The following is a 19617-nucleotide window of genomic DNA, read 5'->3' on the forward strand; positions in this document are numbered from 1 at the left end:
CAGTATGAGAGGAGGCCATTCAGCTTTTGGAGTCTGTGCCGGCTCTTTCAAAGTGTAATGCAGTTGGTGCCACTTGCCTGTTCTTTCACCATATCTCTGCAATTCTTTTTTATTTTATTTATTTTTTTATTTATTTAGAGATACAGCACTGAAACAGGCCCACCGAGTCTGTGCCGACCAACAACCACCCATTTATACTAACCCTACAGTAATCCCATATTCCCTATCACCTCCCTACACTAGGGGCAATTTACAATGGCCAATTTACCTATCACCTGCAAGTCTTTTGGATTTGAAGGGAAACTTGCAGATGTTCCCATGCATCTGCTGCCCTCATTCTTCTAGGCGGCAGAGGTCATGGGTTTGGAAGGTGCTGTCAAAGATGTCATGTTGTTGCAGTGCATTTTGTAGGTGATACACACTTTCAACCAATAGAACCATAGAATATCCCAAACTTCTGGGTGTGTCCTGTCCCACTGACAGGACAGACTACTATGGTGAAAGCACAGTAGTATACAGTTGGGAGGGAGCAGCCCTGGGAGTCCTCAACATTGCCCCTGGACCCCACCCTCCCTCAGCTGATGAAGTAGTACTCTTCCCTGTCGAACAGCACTTGGAAGATGCACTGAGGGTAGCAAGGACACAGAATGTACTCTGGATGGGGGACTGGCTCACTATCACCACTACTGACCAAGCTGGCCAAGTCCTGATGGATATAGCTGCCATACTGGATCTGCAGAAGGTGGTGAGAGAAACACCACAAGAGAAAAACCTACTTGACTTTGGCCTAACCAGTCTACTGGTCAAAGGTGCATCTTGTTGATTGTATATCAATTGTATTTAATTATGTGCAGGTGGAGGGCATTAATTGGGGTTTCACCTGAGCACATATAAAGAGACACTGAAACTTTTGTGGTTGAGTTCGGAGGTGTATGCTTAAAATGTTTCACTTGGTAAATAAATGGTAGACTGAGTAAAGATTAGCTCTCGTACTATCCTTCACCAACTGGCTTTCTGGAAATATAACACATCTCTCCATGACAGTATTGATAGGAGTGACCACTGCACAGTCCTTATGGAGACAAAGTCTTGTCTTCACACTGAGATCACCCTCCATTGTGTAATGTGGCACTACTGCCATGCTAAATGGGATAGTTTTAGAACAGATATAGCAGCTGAAAACTGGACATCCATGAGGTGCTGTGGGCCATCAGCAGCAGCAGAATTGTATTCCACCACAATCTGTAACCTTGTGGCCTGGCATATCCCTCACTCAAACCTGGGAAGCAACCCTGTTTCTGTAAGGATTGCAGGAAAGCATGCCAGTAGCAGCATCATGCATACCTAAAAATGAGGTGCCAGCCTGGTGAGGCTACAATACAGGATTATAGGCTAAACAGTGGAAGCAGCATACTATAGACAGAGCTAAGCGATTCCACAACCAACAGATCTGATCAAAGCTCTGTAGTCCTTCCACATCCAGTCGTGAATGGTGGTGGACAATTAAACAGTTGAGGAATTCGCCAGGGCAGTGTCGTAGACCCAACCATCTTCAGCTGCTTCATCAATAACCTTGCCTCCATCGTAAGGTCAGAACTGGGGATGTTAGCTGATGATACACAGTGTTCAATTCCATTAGTAACTCTACAAATATTGAAGCAGTCCTTGCTTGCCTGCATGCAGCAAGACCTGGACAACATTTCCAGCAATTTCTGTTTTTGTTTCAGATTTCCAGCATCTGCAGTATTTTGCTTTTACGTTACTGGACAATATTCATCTTGGGCTGAGAAGTGGCAAGTAACATCCATGCCAGGTGCCAGAGACTCTAACCAACTCCCCTTGTCGTTCAACAATATTACTGTCACAGAATCCCGCACCATCAACATCCTTGGGGGAGGGTCACCATTTTCCACTTAATTGAACCAGTCACATAAATACTGTGGTTACAACAGCAGGTCAGAGGCTGCATATTCTGTGGTGGGTAACCCACCTCCTGACTCCCAAAGCCTTTCCACCATCCACAAGGCAGTGGTCAGGAGTGTGATTGAATACTCTCCACTTGCCTACTGCCAAACTGTGAAGGGATCCCTATTCTGAAGGGATTCATGATAAGAATGACTTTGGAGGGAAGATTCTAATACCACAAATGTGCATTGCATGTGTTACAAGGGTTTTATTTTTGTATTAAAAAACTTAGAATTCTCTGTGTTTTAAAAAACTGAAAAAGGATTTTCAGTGGACATGGACACCTACAAATAGCTGAAATTTTTTATGTTGACTTTGTATACAAGAATAGGAAAGCAAGCAGTTTCAAGGAAGTTAGCCAGGGGTTTTGACCTCCTCAGGGGAGACTCTATGTCTGGTCATGTGATCGGCTCAGGTATCTGACTTTTCGACTCTGGGACACCTCACCCAACCAAAGAATTTCCTACCAGAACATGACAAACTGAATTATGTTATTATTAATAGTCATTTGGTAGTACAGAACTAGAGTATTTCTGAAAATAGAGACGTTTTGTTGAAGTTTCGACAACATGTCTCTATTTTCAGCAATATTTTGCTATTCCTTTTATGCCTATGAAACAGCTGTAAACCAAAATCCTTTTTTCCCCAGTTAATCGTTTTTTTTATGTATGTATGTGTGCATGACGGCTAGGGAAATAAGGAGCTTTTCATATCTATAGATTTATCTCATTAGTGGTTAAGACTTTTTTTTGTAATAGTTATTGTTGGTGTTTAAAGAAACCTGGTTCGTGTACTTTATTCTGGGGGACAAATAGAGTATCTAATTGGCTATTCTTCGGTAGGTGGGAAAATTTATTGATATGCTGTGACCCATAGAGAAGTGAGACTGAATTAACAGTGCATTTCTCCCGCCTTGTTCATAACACATGGAATACAAGCTGAGCATTAAACCATTCATTCAATGAACAACTTGACATTCATCTAAGTACTAGCTTGGGCCTTGTAAGAATTGTGAAGTTGAGGATAAGATTCTTGAAGACTTGGGGATTAATGGATTTTCTGATCAGCATTAATGTAGTTTATGTCCCCCAGAGATGTTCCTATCTGTTAATTTTGTGAGGTACCCCTCGCTATGTTTGCATCTTGGTGCGGCCGACCTTGGAGAAGAATTGTATTATTTGGCAGCATTTTAAAGAATTGGTGTGCCTTGTTGAAGCAATAGATTTGTTCCAGGGAATTTGTTTCAATTATTTTCTTTCATTTTTTGCTGAAGGGATCTGTGATACCTAAGTTAGGTGACACTGTCTCCCTGAAGAAAAATAACTGCCTTACATTGTGATGTTTTCCATCTATTCAATCATCTTGAATTGGCAGGGAATTTTCTAATTCCGTTCACTGCCTTATTGAGCTATAGTGCTTTACTATTAATAGGGCCACTTATTTGCATTACCTTGTTGCTGTGTAAACGTCAGGAAGAGTGCCTCATCGAGCTTTGCATTCTAAGCAGAGTTTCCTTGTGGCAAATGCATATTTAAAGACATTTTAATTTTGCTTTCAATGTGATATCTGGCACCATAATCAATTGCAACTTTTCTTTGTATTCATCCTTCTCAAGCCTCTGAAGCATGTTCAGCCTCTTTTCTCTTCCCGTCTATAGGAGAAGTGCACAAAAATTACAGAAGGTGTTCCTTGGAATGCAAGTTGCAGGATGAGGTGGAAAGTATATTTAACTCTTTATGGGTGAGAAAGTATTTGGAGATTCTGGGCAGCAAGCAGATGACAGCTGCTGGCTTTAAAGTTTTGAATTTACAATCACACAACACTTATACATAGTACATTGCAGAAAATCTATCATTACTAGATAATTTAATACAAAAACATTACTTTTTTATTAGGCGCACTACAGCCTGCCGGACTGAACATTGAGTTCAATAATTTCAGAGCATGACGGGCCCCCCATTTTACTTTTATTTTTAGTTATTTTTTCTTTTTTATATATTTCTTTTTGTTTATTTTATTTTATTTCATCTTAGTTTGTTTAGTTTGCTTACCCACTTTTTTTTCCTTTTTTTTTCATGTTTGTACTTGCTGCTGTTCAATTTTCAGTCCGTTACCACCCTATCTGTACTAATGCTTTGTCTTTCAACACACCATTAACATATTGTTTACCTTCTGGTCAGCTATTCTGTGACCTTGTCCTATCTACACCTTCTCCTTTGTTATCTCTTGCCCCACCCCCGCTTTACTTGCTTAAAGCCTTTCACATTTCTAATATTTGCCAGTTCTGAAGATGGGTCACTGACCTGAAACATTAACTCTGCTTCTCTCTCCACAGATACTGCCAGACCTGCTGAGTATTTCCAGCATTTCTTGTTTTATTACGTTTTTATTATTGGTGTTTAAAATTAATATAATAAAATATTAATTGTTGTTGGATTTGAAAGATTTTCCTGCCACTGCAGTGCTGACTGTTGTTTTGATTAGGTATGCTCTTAAGGTAATAAGAAAACAGAACTGTTTGAATAAGTCAGTGAGTTACTTTGTGGATGTTAGGAGCTCCTATAACATGTCTGCTGTTGATACAGAACACAGACCTCAGAAAATGCTTTACCTCACTGGATTAAGAGGTTTATTGATCTATGCAACTTAAACAGCACTACTGACACAGTAAGGTGTTGTTTCAAAAGATGAAATTAATTTCATCTCTTACATAACCTTCAACTTGTAGAAGATGCTGGATGATTTATTAGATGTGCAGTCAGCAGTTGGTGAAATCACTCACTTTGACAAGTCCATCATTTTCAGCACTGTGGGTCACAAGAAAAAGATACCATAAAGGTGAAAACAGTATGGCAATAAATAGTACTCCATAATTCCTTTCTAATTTACATTGTAAATAAGAGTCTTGATGGCTTCTTCAAAATCTTCCCTTGTACAGAGATTAGATTAGATTTTAGATTAGAGATACAGCACTGAAACAGGCCCTTCGGCCCACCGAGTCTGTGCCGAACATCAACCACCCATTTATACTAATCCTACACTAATCCCATATTCCCAACAAATATCCCCACCTGTCCCTATATTTCCCTACCACCTACCTATACTGGTGACAATTTATAATGGCCAATTTACCTATCAACCTGCAAGTCTTTTGGCTTGTGGGAGGAAACCGGAGCACCCGGAGAAAACCCACGCAGACACAGGGAGAACTTGCAAACTCCACACAGGCAGTACCCGGAATCGAACCCTTTGATGATTGGAGACATTGAACTTATAGTTTAAACATAACTATAAATATTGTTAAATTCCAGTTATGCGTGTATTATCAGCTAAATATTCTGAATCAGCACACAAGGGGAAACCTTTGATTAGTTTCAATATCGGGCGCAGAAATCAGGATTCGTGATTACCCAGCACTCAGTTCCATAGAGGCAGATCGCACGGAAACTTCATGCTGCCTGCTCATTAACATGATTGTAGTGTACGTGTGAACTATACTTCTGACTAATTGCACGCTCAGATAGCCTGCACTTCTTAAAGGAAGCCTGTCCCTCTTAAAAAGGAGGTGCACGCAGTCTACAAAAGCTGCTGCAATGGTCTCTGGAAGGCTTTAGTGGAAGAAAGAGGCTGGGAGCAGAGAGAGGGTGGTACTGGAGCAGAGAGTTGGATGTGGTGCTAGAGGCTTTATTAATGGAGGTCAAAAATGTAAATCAAAAGGAGGACAGAGGCTATGTTTCCACAGGGGGCTAGGAGGCCCTCAAGGCACATCTTATGAAGGGAATGGGAGCAGGTGGCCAGGGAAGTCAATTCCTGGAGTCCAGCTCGACCTGGCTGCAGTGTGGGAAAAAAAATCAATGATCTCAGAACGGTGGTCAAGGTCAGTGAATACATCCTCAACTAACGTCTTCTACTCACTGCAACATCTCTCACATTGCTCAATCATTCATCCATCAGCCATCAGGCTTCATAATTAACATTCAGAAGCTCCACCTTACTCTTACACACTTGCAAATGCTGCCAGCCTTCACTCACCTCTGGCAGCTTCCACATGCCTCCAGCTATTCAGCTATGGCAGGCATAATGCCCAAACACAGTGCACAACACTCACTGACATTCTTCCATCTCTCTTGCAGGACAAGGTCGCACATAATCGCAGGGGGCAGTAGAGGACTGGCAGACCCAGGCACACATGTGTTGCCTGAGCCCTTTGGAGGATACAGTGCTCTGCATCATGGGGCTGGCTGTGACTGAGGCTGTTTTATCTGTGTCACCGAAAACATTCAGGATGATGATATGTTCCTGCCTTATGCCCTTAATTTGATGTCTGGCATGAAGTGCAAACTGCAGATGGTGTGACCGTGGACTTCTTGCCTTCCAATCCAACCTTCCCACTTATTCCAAACCTCCCCTTCTGCATGTTTGCTTTCAGATACCCAAGATTTGCCACCTGGTCAGTCAGTGCAGCCTCACTATGAAGGGTGAGAGAGCAACATCAGACCACTGATAAATAAACATTGTCACTTGATCTGACAATCACAGCCAGCAGCTCAGATACTCGCACTGCGTGTACCTTAGAGGGTAGTATATAGTTGGGATCAGCATGTGGCAAGTCACCGGACATGAATGGGCTGCAGCAAGGTGGGGAAAAGGATAGCATGTGTGCCAAATCCCCACAGAGAGCAAAAACACAGAAGAGTTCTGTTGAGGACTTCGATGGGGCAGCATACAGGAGAATGCTGATGGGCATGCACACAGAGATGCTTGGTGTAGTGCCTGCCACAGAGCCACTTGTCACTCTCAATGAGCATGGAGGAGTCTGGTTCTAACTTGGCACAGGCCTTCTCACTGAGCTTGGAGCCCATCCTTTCCAGTGTGAAAATGGTGTCCAACTCTATGAGCACTTGTGGACCCAGCTGTGATGCAGCGTCTGATGGCCAATACCTCAGCTTCCATTGCAGAACCAGCAGAAGCCTCGCAATGGCTCAGCGCTGCAGTGGAATCTCAGACTGAGGTCATGAGATCCATGCTCGTCACCATGCTAGTTCAGCTTGGTGCCATATAGGCTCAGACTGCTGCCATCATGGCTGCAGATACCAGTGTTCAAAGGAGCACGCAGACTCTCACAGCTGTGTAGCAATCTGTGCTCCCACAGATTACAAGGACTACTGAGATGTTGTCCTGGGGACATGGCAGTGACTCCCTGGAGCACGAACCTGCTGTCCTCTGTCAGGATAGCAGCATCTGTGGTCCCACCACTGCCACTTCGCCAGTGCCCCTGCTGATGCCTTTCAGCCAGCCAGCCCAGACACACACTACCCATGTTGAGGCGGTGCAGTCCGAATCGGGCCCTCACGGCCCAGAGCTGCTTGAGGTCATCCTACAAGGCCATCTGTTTTCTCCTCCACTGTAGGTCAGCAGCTTTCCACCAGCCTTGCTGCTGCCACTGGGATAGCACTGTGTAGGAGCACTAGGACAAGTAAAGGCACCCCCCCAAGATAGGGACTAAGTGAATGTACAAGGGTGAATAGTTCAGTTTTGCATGTGTTATTGGAAGGGTTGTTGGATAAAGTTGTTTATTTTGTTGGTGGCTTTTATTGCAGTGTTTTGGCTAAGAGGATACTGTGATGGTACGTAGCAGATGGATTAAAACGTGGAGAATTATGGAGCAATGGTCATGTGGGGATTAGATCCCAGGAGAACCTGACTCTAGTATCCACACGGATAGCCTGTCCGGAGCGAAAGGGGTCCCGATTCATCCTCACTTCCTCCTCCTCCTCCTTTCCCTCCTCCTCATACTCTTCCTGCTGCTCCTAAGGTGCCCTCCGACAGTCTGATGGCAGCCGCTGCACCCTCATCACAGCAAGGTTGGGGAGGATGCAGCAGACCACCACAAACGTGGAGATACACTCCGGTGACTACTGGAGGGCTCCCCTTAAATGATCCGGGTGGCAGAACCATTGTTTCAGGATGCTGATGGTTTGTTTCATGACATTCCTGGTCATGGCATGGCTTTCATTGTAGGTGCACAGTCTGGGTGGTGGAGGGGAGTCAGGAGCCAGGTGTAGAACATGTATCCTTTGTCACCTAGCAGCCAGCCTCTATTCATTCGTAGTGTCTCAAAGATGGCTGGTCTGGCTGACTGGCACAGGGTGAAAGCATCCCGACTGCTACCAGGTTAACAGGCATTCACCAACAAAATCTTTTGTGCATGGTGACACACCAACTGCACGTTCATCGAGTGGTAGCCCTTGCAGTTGTGGTACATTTCCCCGTTGATATATGGGGCCTGCAGAGCCCCGTGCGAGCAGTTATGGCACCCTGCACCAGTGGGAATCCCACTAGACTGGCAAAGCCATGTGCCTGCTCTTTCGTAAAAGAGATGGCAACAAAGTCCCCTATCCTTCTGTACAGGGCCTCTGTCACCTTCATGATGCACAGAGAACCGTGAAATGTTGGAAATTTCATCTACTCCCACCTGGAAGGATTTTGAGTCATAGAAATTGATGGCCACAGTTATCTGCTTAGCAACTGACAGCACCCTCCTCACCCTGCTGTATGGCTTCAGGTCCAGTTGCAGTAGGTAACACAGTTCAGTTGTCACCTCCTTAGTAAAATGTAGGTGCCTCAGATACTGAAGACCCTTGGTGGGTAGGTCCTTCTATTGAGAACTTGCTTCCACCTTCTGCTGCCTCTGCACAGAGCTTTCTCACTCTGCTGCCTGTGCTCCATCTCCAAGAGAGGCTGCAACTATAACCCGAACTAGTGAAAGTAGGCTTTCTCCGAAAAGGCTTCAATCTCCACTGAACTGCTGAAAAAAGTCCAGCACCACTTCCTTGTGAATCCAAAAACTTCTGTCAACTCCTCCAATAACACTCAACACAATACTTCCACTAACTCTGCAGCAGCAAAAGAAAGTCTAAAACACTTCACCTGAAAGTGAATGGTGATGCCTTTAAATAACACTAGTGGGAGAGTCCCTTGTACACATGTTCAGTTGGGAGTGATTAACAGAGGATGTTAACAGGACGTGTGAGGCCCAAAATGGCAGCCAGGATGCCAAATCAGCATTAGATCTTCCCACTCTGCATGCTTCCGGCACACACACGGCACACCTGTGCTAGTGCCCTTACAGTCAGGACGCGCTGCGTTGGAAGTGGTCAGAAGCATTTCAGCCAACATTTTCAGAGCTTCGGGTTTTTGTAGTGCCAGCATCAGTGGCGCAAAGGAGTCGAATTTCATGACCGTAATGTTTTATCAGGAAGTTTAGACCTAATTGTAGTCCAACTGGCATGTCAACAGATTGAGACTTCAAATCAGGTGAATCGCCATAACTTATTTTCAAGGAGATGCTTAATGTTAAGTGCAAATATAAATAGATAATACCAGGGGAATCCACCACTACAAAAGGATTCAATTTTTCACTTTTTAGGAAGACACAGGGGCAAATTGTAACCCCACAAAACGAGTGGGTTAGGGTTGGGTGAGAAATAAAGACTTTAAAATCTCAAACCTGACCCCAGTCTGCCTCCAATCCACCTACTTCCAGGTGTAACAGAGACGGGACAAGGGGCGACAGCCATCCTTCTCCCAGAAGGTTGGTTGGCCATTTAAATATAATGAGGCTGGGAGCCTCACATTTCCCAGGCCTCAGGAAACCCAGCAGCTCAAAGGAAGCAAGGTCAGGTTCAGGGAAAGGTAATAAAAAATAATTGATCATTCTGACTGTGGGTGTTCCATCAAAGCTCAAAGGGCTTTCTTCATTCTCCTGAACCACAGTCTCCAGCAATTAGTAATCGTTAATTAAAAAAGGTTACTTATCTATATATCAAGATCTCACTGCAAACCATCATGCCCTCTCTTTGCAGGAGGGAAGCATATGTTCTTTACATATTTATCTCCCCACTTTAAAAAGGGGTGGGGAGACTAGACAAACTTGCTGAAAGGGAGTTAGTTCTAAGTATGACTTTGTTGACATCAAAACATCTTGGAAAGTTAAATCATTCCTGTTTTTGATATCTGAATTATCGCCTATGGTACAATGAGAAAGCTTAAAGTTTTAAAGAGCATAGGCAACCCTTCGGTGTAAGCCATCTATCTCACTCAATATATATTTACATCATTCAAAGCATAATGTACTTACACTTGTCGCTCAATGCTGTTTAGCATTTTCTCAATCTGTGATCGATGAATTTCACCATCTATCATGGCAAGGTAACTGTAGAGGAATCTAAATGTGGTGTAAGGAATTCGACCACCGTCTTCACTCGAACTTAAAATTTCAAAGGCATACTTCATGGCATTCGTAATGTTCTGTGAATAAAAAGCAAAATCTTTGATTTGCAAGCTGCTTGCATTCCAATATAAATGTTTTCTAATATTGTTACTTTAATTTTTTTTTAGGTCTTCTCATACCAGGCCCCTAAGGAACAACTATGAGTTATTTTAACAGGCAGAAAATTATAAGGAATGCACACTTGAATTCCCAATATGTTCTCCTGACACATGAAGCTCTGCATCAGTAGTGTTAACTCAAAACATTAACCACAGTAACATTATTTAAATGTTTTTTTTTAGTTTCTGCTTAGTAAATTTTCTTCAAGTGACTTAGTAAAAACAATAGGACACATTTCAAGAAAAATGTATTGAGGTAAAGCTTATTGTGAATGCTTTATAGTAAGAAAACTGCATGGGGGAAAAATTGGATAAGGCTGCAAGGATCACGATGTGCAACTAACCCATGCCAGTTCTTTTTTTAATTCTTTCATGGGCTGTGGGTAGCGCTGGCTAGGCCAGCATTTATTGCCCAACCCGAATGACCCTTGAGAAGGTGGTGGTAAGCTGCCTTCTTTCACCGCTGCAGTCCATCTGGTGCAGGTACACCCACAGTGGGGTTAGGGAGGGAGTTCCAGGATTTTGACCCAGCAACAGTGAAGGAACGGCGATATATTTCCAAGTCAAGATGGTGTATGACTTGGAGGGGAACAACTTGGAGAATAGCCCTGAGGACTTAGATACAGTGCCGCAAGAAATTCAATGACCTCATTCAAGTGGTCAGAGTCAGTGAATTCATCTTGAAATGCCATATCCTTACAACTGAACCAGTAGCCTCTCACACTGCTCAAATCAGCACACCTTCATCACTCACCTACCAACAATCTCTATCAATCACAACTCATACTTCCCACTCAGAGCACCATCTCACCCTCGTATGCTGTAAACTGTATGCTCATACCTAACTCTCCTTCTCACATCATGCTTCCCCACTTATCCCACAATCTCTTCTAATTTACAGGCTGTAAATGGTTTAAGGATACACCCCTCACTTTTCCCCCTCCCCTCACAACAGCTTTACCTTTCTGCCTTTCTTCTTTCAGATACCCAAAATCTACAACTGGCCAGGCAGTGTTGTGGCAGCAAAGGCAGCCTGGGAGAAAAAGATCAGTTGGTATGGGTCTCCTACATCCCTTTGTGGACCCTCGTGCTGTGCAGCAGCGGCTCAGAGGGAAGGAGGACCAGGATCCAGCTGGGCATGCTCATGAAGCTCCAATAGAGCAGCAGCAGCCGGCCTCGCCAAGAAGGGTCTATCCACACACCGGACTCACCTCAGCTACTTCCAAATGTTCAAGCCGCAATGTCAGCGGACACTGCAGCTCTCCCCAGAGAGCCATCACACAACTTATGTGCCATGCTGCAAGATGAGCTGCAACCCATTGGCTTCGGAGGACACCCAATGCCCTTGGCCCTGAAGATCAACGTGGCACTCCTCTTCCTCTGACTCTTTCCAGGGATCTGCCAGGAGCATGTGTAGTGGCTCCCAGGCAGGAGTCCATCACTCCATCAAGGAGGTCACCAACGCCTTGTTCAAGAGGGCCAGTGACCATGCGTGCTACCGAATCAACACTGACATTCAGGCAGAGAGGGCCAACGGCTTCAGAGCCATTTCTGGATTCCACCAGGTGCAAGGTGTCATTGACTGTACATATGTGACCATCAAGGCTCCCAAGGAGAAGCCAGTGGCCTTCATCAACAGGAAGGGCTTCCATTCCAAAAATGTGCAACTGGTTTGCGACCACTGGAAGCTCATCCTGCAGGTGTGTGCCTGCTTCCCGGGAAGCAGCCACGATGCCTACGTACTTGGACAGTCCCAGGTGCCACAACTTTTCAGGCCGCCCCAGTCGCCTTCAGGGATGGATTCTCATGGACAAGGGCTATCCATTGAAGACATGGTTACTGATGCCTGTGAGGAACCCTCGCACTGCAGCAGAGGTGAAGCACAACACCTGCCATGGCTCCACCCAAGCCACCATCAGGTAGGCCATTGGGCTGCTGAAGATGAGATTCCCATATCTCAATCGATCCGGTGGAGCCCTGCTGTATCCCCCTGCGAGGGTCTCGTGTATTGTGGTGGTCTGCTGTGCTCAGCCTATTCTAACACTGCAGGGTGGGGATGCCTTGCCTGAAGAGGACATGATTGATTGCCGGTTCTCATCCAACAAGGAGGATCTGGAGGAGACTAATGAGCAGGCACCACTGGATCTTGCTTCCCTTGCACCAAAGACCAGAGCCATAGAGAGACATGACACAATCTCATACGTACCTACTTCCTCCACCACGATGGCCTTTCACAGTGGACTCAATAAAGACTCACTCACTGTATTACACCTGTCACCTCCTTCCTATATCACTGCAGTGCCTAGCGTCCAGCTTCTTCACGCGCTCAGGCACATCTGAGACACTAAACACGGCCTTTGCCTACACTGGCAGCCCATTGAGGGAGCAAGGATAAAGGTTGAATCTCAATTCAGCTATGAAAGATTAAGCCTTTTACAGCAATGAATCTGAAATCTATTTATTACACAATTGCAGAAACCAATGCAAAGGCCACAATTAATACACGTGGAGCCCCGGGTGCATCTAGATGTTCTTCTTTTCAAGTTTTTGTGGGATTCTACACGGTGTGACCCCTGCCCTGCAGCTAAGGTGCAGGCAAACTGCTGATCAGGCTGCCCCTTGACCTGGGTTGACTTTGGCGGGTGTCCTCTGGATGCCCCGGCTTGCTGATAGGTTCCCGCACATGGGTAGGAGCCTCCTCAGTTGTCGCAGCTACTGGAGCTGGGCTCACTGGCGGAGGAGCTGAGGAGCTGCTGTCCACAGAGTGGCCTGAGGGGAGCTGCCAGATATGGAGGTTAGCCTCGCCTCCTCCATTTCAAGGCTCACTTGAACCTCCCTGCTGACCATAGATGGATGAGGACCTGGAGAAGACTTCAGACATCTTGTCTTTCTCTCACCTTGCCACTGCTGTGTTGAGCTCATGGCCAAGGCAATGGTGTGTAGGTCTGTGCGCATCAGTGGGATCTGGCACTCCATGAGGGTCGTCAACCTCTCAATGGAGGAAGCCATGCGCTCACATGCCTGAGACATGGCAGCACTCATGGCATGAATGGACTCCTCCATCATTTGCTCATGGCCGTGCATTGCCTCTGGCATATCTGCCAGATGTTTCTTCACTTCTGTCTGCAACTACAGCATGTTCTGGGCTGCCTGGTGCTTAGCATGGACCTGGCCATGCACAGTCCTCAGACTGTCAATGGCCTCGATTGTCACAGCCTCCAGCTGCTGCTCAGGCGCATGTATGGAGCTCTCACCAGCTTGTGACCCTGAATCTAAGCCCAACTGCATACCCACCAACATGAAAGTATCTGCACTGGTGGAAAGTGCAGGGGAATGATGTCAGTGCATCCTGACTGTTCCTCCTCGTTCTCAGAGGTTGATGAAAGGCCAGTCCCAGAGGCTACGCTTGCCTCCAAAGTGCCATGACCTGCATGAGAGAACACAAACATTTGTGGGTTAGGTTGTTCAGATCTCATCATGCCAACCATGTGTGATGTGGATCTCCAGAGTGTGGTGGAGGACACATGAACACAATGTCTCCTCACACTATTGAGCAGACACTTCAGTCCCAGCATCCACAATTGCACGACCATCCTTGGCCCTCATTTGCTCTAGAGCATCCTCTTCTGCTGATGACTGAGGATGCACACCAGGGATCCCACTGCCAGTCCTCAATGTCTAGTGTTATGGGCCCATTTCTCCTGCAAGCAGAAAGAGGGACACAGACCTCGCACAAACAGCAACAGACATATGCTAGTGGCAGCCCCTCGGCCCTGATGGGGTCTCTCTACGTCCACTCTCGGGGTGAGCTCTGAAAGAAGGTGGCCTATCTCCGAGATGCAGTCATACATCGGCTAGGATGTGATGATGCCTCACCCCTTTTCCACTGCCTTTGTGGTCACTCCTTCCCCATGTCACACTCCCTTCTGTGTAGACATGCAAGCCCTGATGATGTGATGGGTATGGAGGGCTCACCTTGGCGGAGCGAAGGAAGTCATTGACCCTCTTGCAGCATTGGGCCCAGTTCCGGGCGCTGACTTCCTCAGCGAGTCCCATCCAAGCTTTGTTGCTCTGGTGGAAGGATATCTTCCTGACACCTCTTGGATAGAGGACCTCCCGCCTTTCCCTTGCAGCCTGAAGGAGAATCTCCAGGGAAGCATTGTTAAACCGTGGGGCCATTCAGTGTCTTCCCTCGGACCTGGTCCCAGTTCGCTGCCACTCCATCCGGACTCTGCAGTCCTTTTGCCTGGGCGCAGAGAGGTGCAACAGTAGCAGTAGTTGTAGAGGGGGCTGGGGGCCCAGGAGTTGAGAGAACAGCAGCAGCAGTGGTGGCGGAGGGTCCAGGAGTTAGAAACAACAGCAGAGAGGTCCAGCAACACTCCAGGTTCACTGCATCAGTGAAAGGCAATAGTACAAGCAGGGCTGGCAGTGCTTTAAAGATGGTGCCAGCACCTGCGTTCTGGTCATCTGATGCCACCATCAGTGCCTTGGAGCCCGCTCCCATCCTGCAATATGACGGGCCCTGCGACTCGTCTATGTTAATTGGCCAGCAGCCACTTAATCACGGTTGCCCAGCTGCACATGTGACATGCGGTGACAGCACCTGCATCTGGTGCTGCTGCTGGGACCTGCGACAGACTGACAAAATTCAGCCCGATGAGGCACTAGGCATGAGTGGCCTGCAGCCGGGGAAAGTCTACCGCAGGTGCCAGCTTGGTTGAGCATGTGGTCGCGTACAAGCTCTGCTGCAGCAAGATCAGAGTAGGAAAAATGCTGATTTCACTCACTTCCTCCAAATAAAACATGTTGCTATGGGTACCTGCATGGGTCCTAGTCAGGCCTGTCTTTTTGCGGGGTATGTCGAACATTCCTTGTTCCAGTCCTATACCGGCCCTTTCCCCCAACTCTTTTTCCAGTATATTGGTGACTGTATCGGTGCAGTTTCCTGCTCTCACCCAGAACTGCAAAACTTCATCAACTTTACTTCCCATTTCCACCCTTTCTCACCTTCACATGGTCAATCTCTGACAGTTTCTTTCCCTTCCTCAACTTCTTTGTCTCCATTTCTGGGGATAGGCTGTCTGCTAATATTCATTATAAGCCCCCTGACTCCCACAAGCACCTCAACTACACTTCCTCACACCCTGCCTCTTGTAAGGGTGCCATACCATTCTCCCAGTTTCTCTGACTCAGTCACATCTGTTCTGATGATGCAACCTTACACAACAGCATTTCTGATTATCATTCTAGACCCCCACCTGCCAAGAATGAGGCATATTAATTTTGTCATATGAATATTGATTTGAAAACTGTTGCTGAAGTGAAGAAAGGACTTGTTAAAAAATCACCAGGCCCTTGGCTCGAAAAACATTTTTTGCATACCAACAGCCAGTGCTTGGAAGGACAAAGGGGCTATTCCCTGCTCCAATTTAACCCACAATGGACTTTCAGCACCAGGTATTGTGTGTAAGAAGAGACATTTCAGGGTCGGCTAAGACCAGAGAATCCACAAACAGAGGTGGTCAGACAAGTTAGTCACATGACTAACCTCCTTGGCAACCTGGGCTTTTTCTGAATTGTACAAACAGTTTGAACTCAGAGTGTCTGTTTGCTCCTAGACTGAAACGATCTCCCCTGGCTGGCTCGCCACAGCCTCTCCTGTCTGGCTCTCCATCTCTTTCTCACGGAACTCCAAATGCACTGAAGGCACATGAACCCCAAGAGAGAAAAGTCTCCTACAGTGAACAAGGTTTAAGAAGAACACTGGGCCCCAACAAAAAGCAAGATCTACCTACAATCAAGGACTCTACAGTGAGCTCGAAGAACCGTAACAAAAACCCTCTTCAGAGATTGCCTCAAACTTTTCCACTTTATTTTTCTTCTGCTCTTTTCTGTCTCTATCTGCATGTGTGTATCACATATGCATGCTAGCATGGGTGCATCGTGTATCCGTAGGCATTAACCGAATTAGAGTTTAAGTTTAATAAATTTCGACCTTTCTTCTTTAAACCTAAGGTAACCTGTTTGTGCTGGTTTCTTTGCCTTATAATTGGAAAGCATTGAACAAGGATTCACCAAAGGGGAACTAAAAACACGGTGTGTTTAAAATTAAACCCTGTTACGATAAGACCAGGTGAAGGCTGAGAGGGAACCCTAGACTCCTTTCTAACCTGGTCGTAACATGATATGTTTTCCTTTTCCTACACTGAGGATATCCCCCCCACCCCACCGTGGTTGATAGGGCCCTCAACCGTGTCCAACCCATTTCCTGCACTTCTGCCCTCATCCCTTCCCTTCCGTCCCATACCCATGATAGGGTTCCCTTTGTCCTCACTTTGCATCCCACCAGCCTACACATCCAAAGGATCATCCTCCACCATTTCCACCACCTCCAGTGTGATGCCATCACCAACCACATCTTCCCTTCCCCTTCCCTGTCAGCATTCTGAAAGGACCATTCCCTCCGCAACACTCCTCCATTACCCCCGACACCTTCCCATGCAATCGTAGGAGGTGTAACACATGCCCTTTTACCTCCTCCCTCCTCACCATCCAAGGCCCCAAACACTCCGTCCAGGTGAAGCAGCAATTTATTTGTACTTCTTTCAAATTAGTATACCGTATTCACTGCTCACAATTTGGTCTCCTTCCTCTACATTACATACGTGCATACAGACATACATACAAATTAAGAGCAGAAGTAGGTCATTCAGCCCCTCTAGTCTGCTCCGCCATTCAATAAGATCATGGCTGATCTGTTTGTGTCTCGAATTCCACACTCCCATCTACCCCTGATCACCTTTGATTCCCTTGCCTATAAAACTGATTTCAATTGATCAAACTGGGATTTGAACACTCATTCTCTGGATTACAAGACATATAACATTACTACTACACTACCATACCCCATTGGGGAAACCAAACACAGATTGGGTGACCCCTTTGTCGAAACCTCTGCTCAGTCTATAAGCATGACCCCGAACTTCCGGTTGCTTTGCATTTTAATTCACCACCTTGCTATTATGCTCATATTTCTGTCCTCGGCCTGCTGCAGTGTTCCAGTGAAGCTCAATGCACGCTCGAGTAACAGCACCTCATCTTCTAATTAGGCTCTTTACGGCCTTCTGGACTCAACATTGAGATCAACAATTTCAGACCATGACCCAGCCTTGAACTTGTTTTTCATGTTTTTGCTTTCAGACAGAGCTGTTCGTTATTCTGCCATTAACACTCTCTGGTCAAATGCTTTGTCTTTTACTAAAACTATTACCACTCCCTTTGCCTTTTATTCCATGACATCTTTGTCATTTAATCTCTGCTGCCCTCCGTCCTATCACAGACCTTCCCTTTTATTCTTTTTCTCCCTTTCCCCCTTTCACTTGCTCAAAACCTATTACACTTCTAACTTTTGCCAGTTCTGATGAAAGGTCATCGAACTGAAACGTTAACTCTGTTTCTCTCTCCACAGATGCTGCCAGACCTGCTGAGTATTTCCAGCACTTACTATTTTTATTTCAGATTTCCAGAATCCGTAGTATTTTGATTTTACTCTATTTTAATGGGGTGGTTCCAACACTTCTCTTACTTCAGCTGTCCCATTCTACCTGTTACACTTCTCAGATGCTAGCCTTCACCTAGTTCAGTCAGTTTTGTTGCAGGACAAACTGGCCAAACTGGTTCACTCTGTATCTGAGAGGCAAACCAGCAGGGTGGGGAAGAGACATTCCTGACATTAATAAACCCGTCCCCTATGAATAGCATGAATGAAATTGAAAGGGAGGCATTCTGTTCTTGTGTGGGAGATAGTAAGGCTGTGGACAAAGTACCAGGATCATGTTATTGATTGAACACCTATGTAGTTACTGTGGCATCCCTGTAAAAATCCATATAGCCAGTGGCAAGTGCCCCTTCTCTTTATGTTTAATCTGAAGGGGGTAATGTTCATCTATTCTTACCATGTACTTTCCTTTTCTGCAGATCCACCAGAGTAACAGGCAGCAGAGAATAAGGAAAATGAGGAGGAGAAGGTCAGAAGGAAATTCCCCTTAGTAGATTACAAGAATTACAAAGTCTAGAATGATTACGATAAGAGAGTTAAGGTCAAGCTCAAAAAAAGTTTCTACACCATTCTCCTGCACCACACTCCCCTGCCACAACCCTCTCAATCTCATTCTGAATCACTATTTTTTTCCGTACCACGCACCAGCTCAGATAATTTCATCGAGGGGAATTAGGTCAGGTTTGTGAAGATGTTGTACAGGGAGATCCACAGAACCTGCAGGAGCTTGGGAGTAGGTGAAACTATGCGACCTTCTCAGTGGAAGTCAGCTGCCTTTGGCTTCAGAGGTGTGTGACCTAGAACTCAAGGGTACTCTGCTGAAGAAATGGATGTTCAAGGAACATCAGAACATCATGCTGTTAGGTCAGTCTCTGGGGATATGTAGTAACTGACCAGTGCGACTTTTGAGTCTATAGTTATCACTTGTGGCAATGTCAGGGACCAGACATCAATGGAGCATTTTGAAACTTCATTTGAATCTGCAACAGTCAGGAACTATTCAGTGCTTCCACCTTCACAGATGCATAAATTGTTGCTGCGAGTGGGGGACAGAATATGCAGTACTTTGCATGCCAACATCCAGACTCTGGGACTGGAGTGTATGCTGCTGTCTCAGGGCTGATAACTACCAGTAGACCAGCCCACCTGTTAATCAATAGGGAGGTAGATCCAGGCTACTGGATGGCAACAGTTATAGGTGATCTGCCTAAAGTTGTTGTCTCTCAAGATAGCAGCACATGACGGGCCTCCGACATTTCGCCTCACAGCACCATTCCAGTGCTACATAGAAAGTGACACCAGGCTGACCAAGAACAAACTCCAAAGATGCAGCCATCATGGGTTGAGGAGGTGGTTCAATGGTGAAGAAGTTGGGGGAGTGATAGGAATGAGGAGGTCATAGGAAAAGGAAGAGTAGTGGGAAGGAGAAAGCGTAGGAGATGTAATGGAGTGATGGGGTGCGGGCAGGGCAGAGATCAGAAAAGAGTTGTTGAGGGTTACATTTACCCCATGAGCCCTACCTCAAATGCAGCCTTTCTCTGTCACTCCACGATACATCATCCATTACTCCACTGGAAAAGAATGAAAATAGAGAAGTAGAAGAGACAGAAGCAAAAGGAAGCATTATTGGGAGAGAAGCAGAAGAGAAAGAGAAACAATCTAAAGACACACAGCCAGGTAAGAGAGGGACCATTTTCTCCTAC

This window comes from Heterodontus francisci, chromosome 7, assembly GCF_036365525.1.
Source record: "Heterodontus francisci isolate sHetFra1 chromosome 7, sHetFra1.hap1, whole genome shotgun sequence".
NCBI lineage: Eukaryota > Metazoa > Chordata > Chondrichthyes > Heterodontiformes > Heterodontidae > Heterodontus > Heterodontus francisci.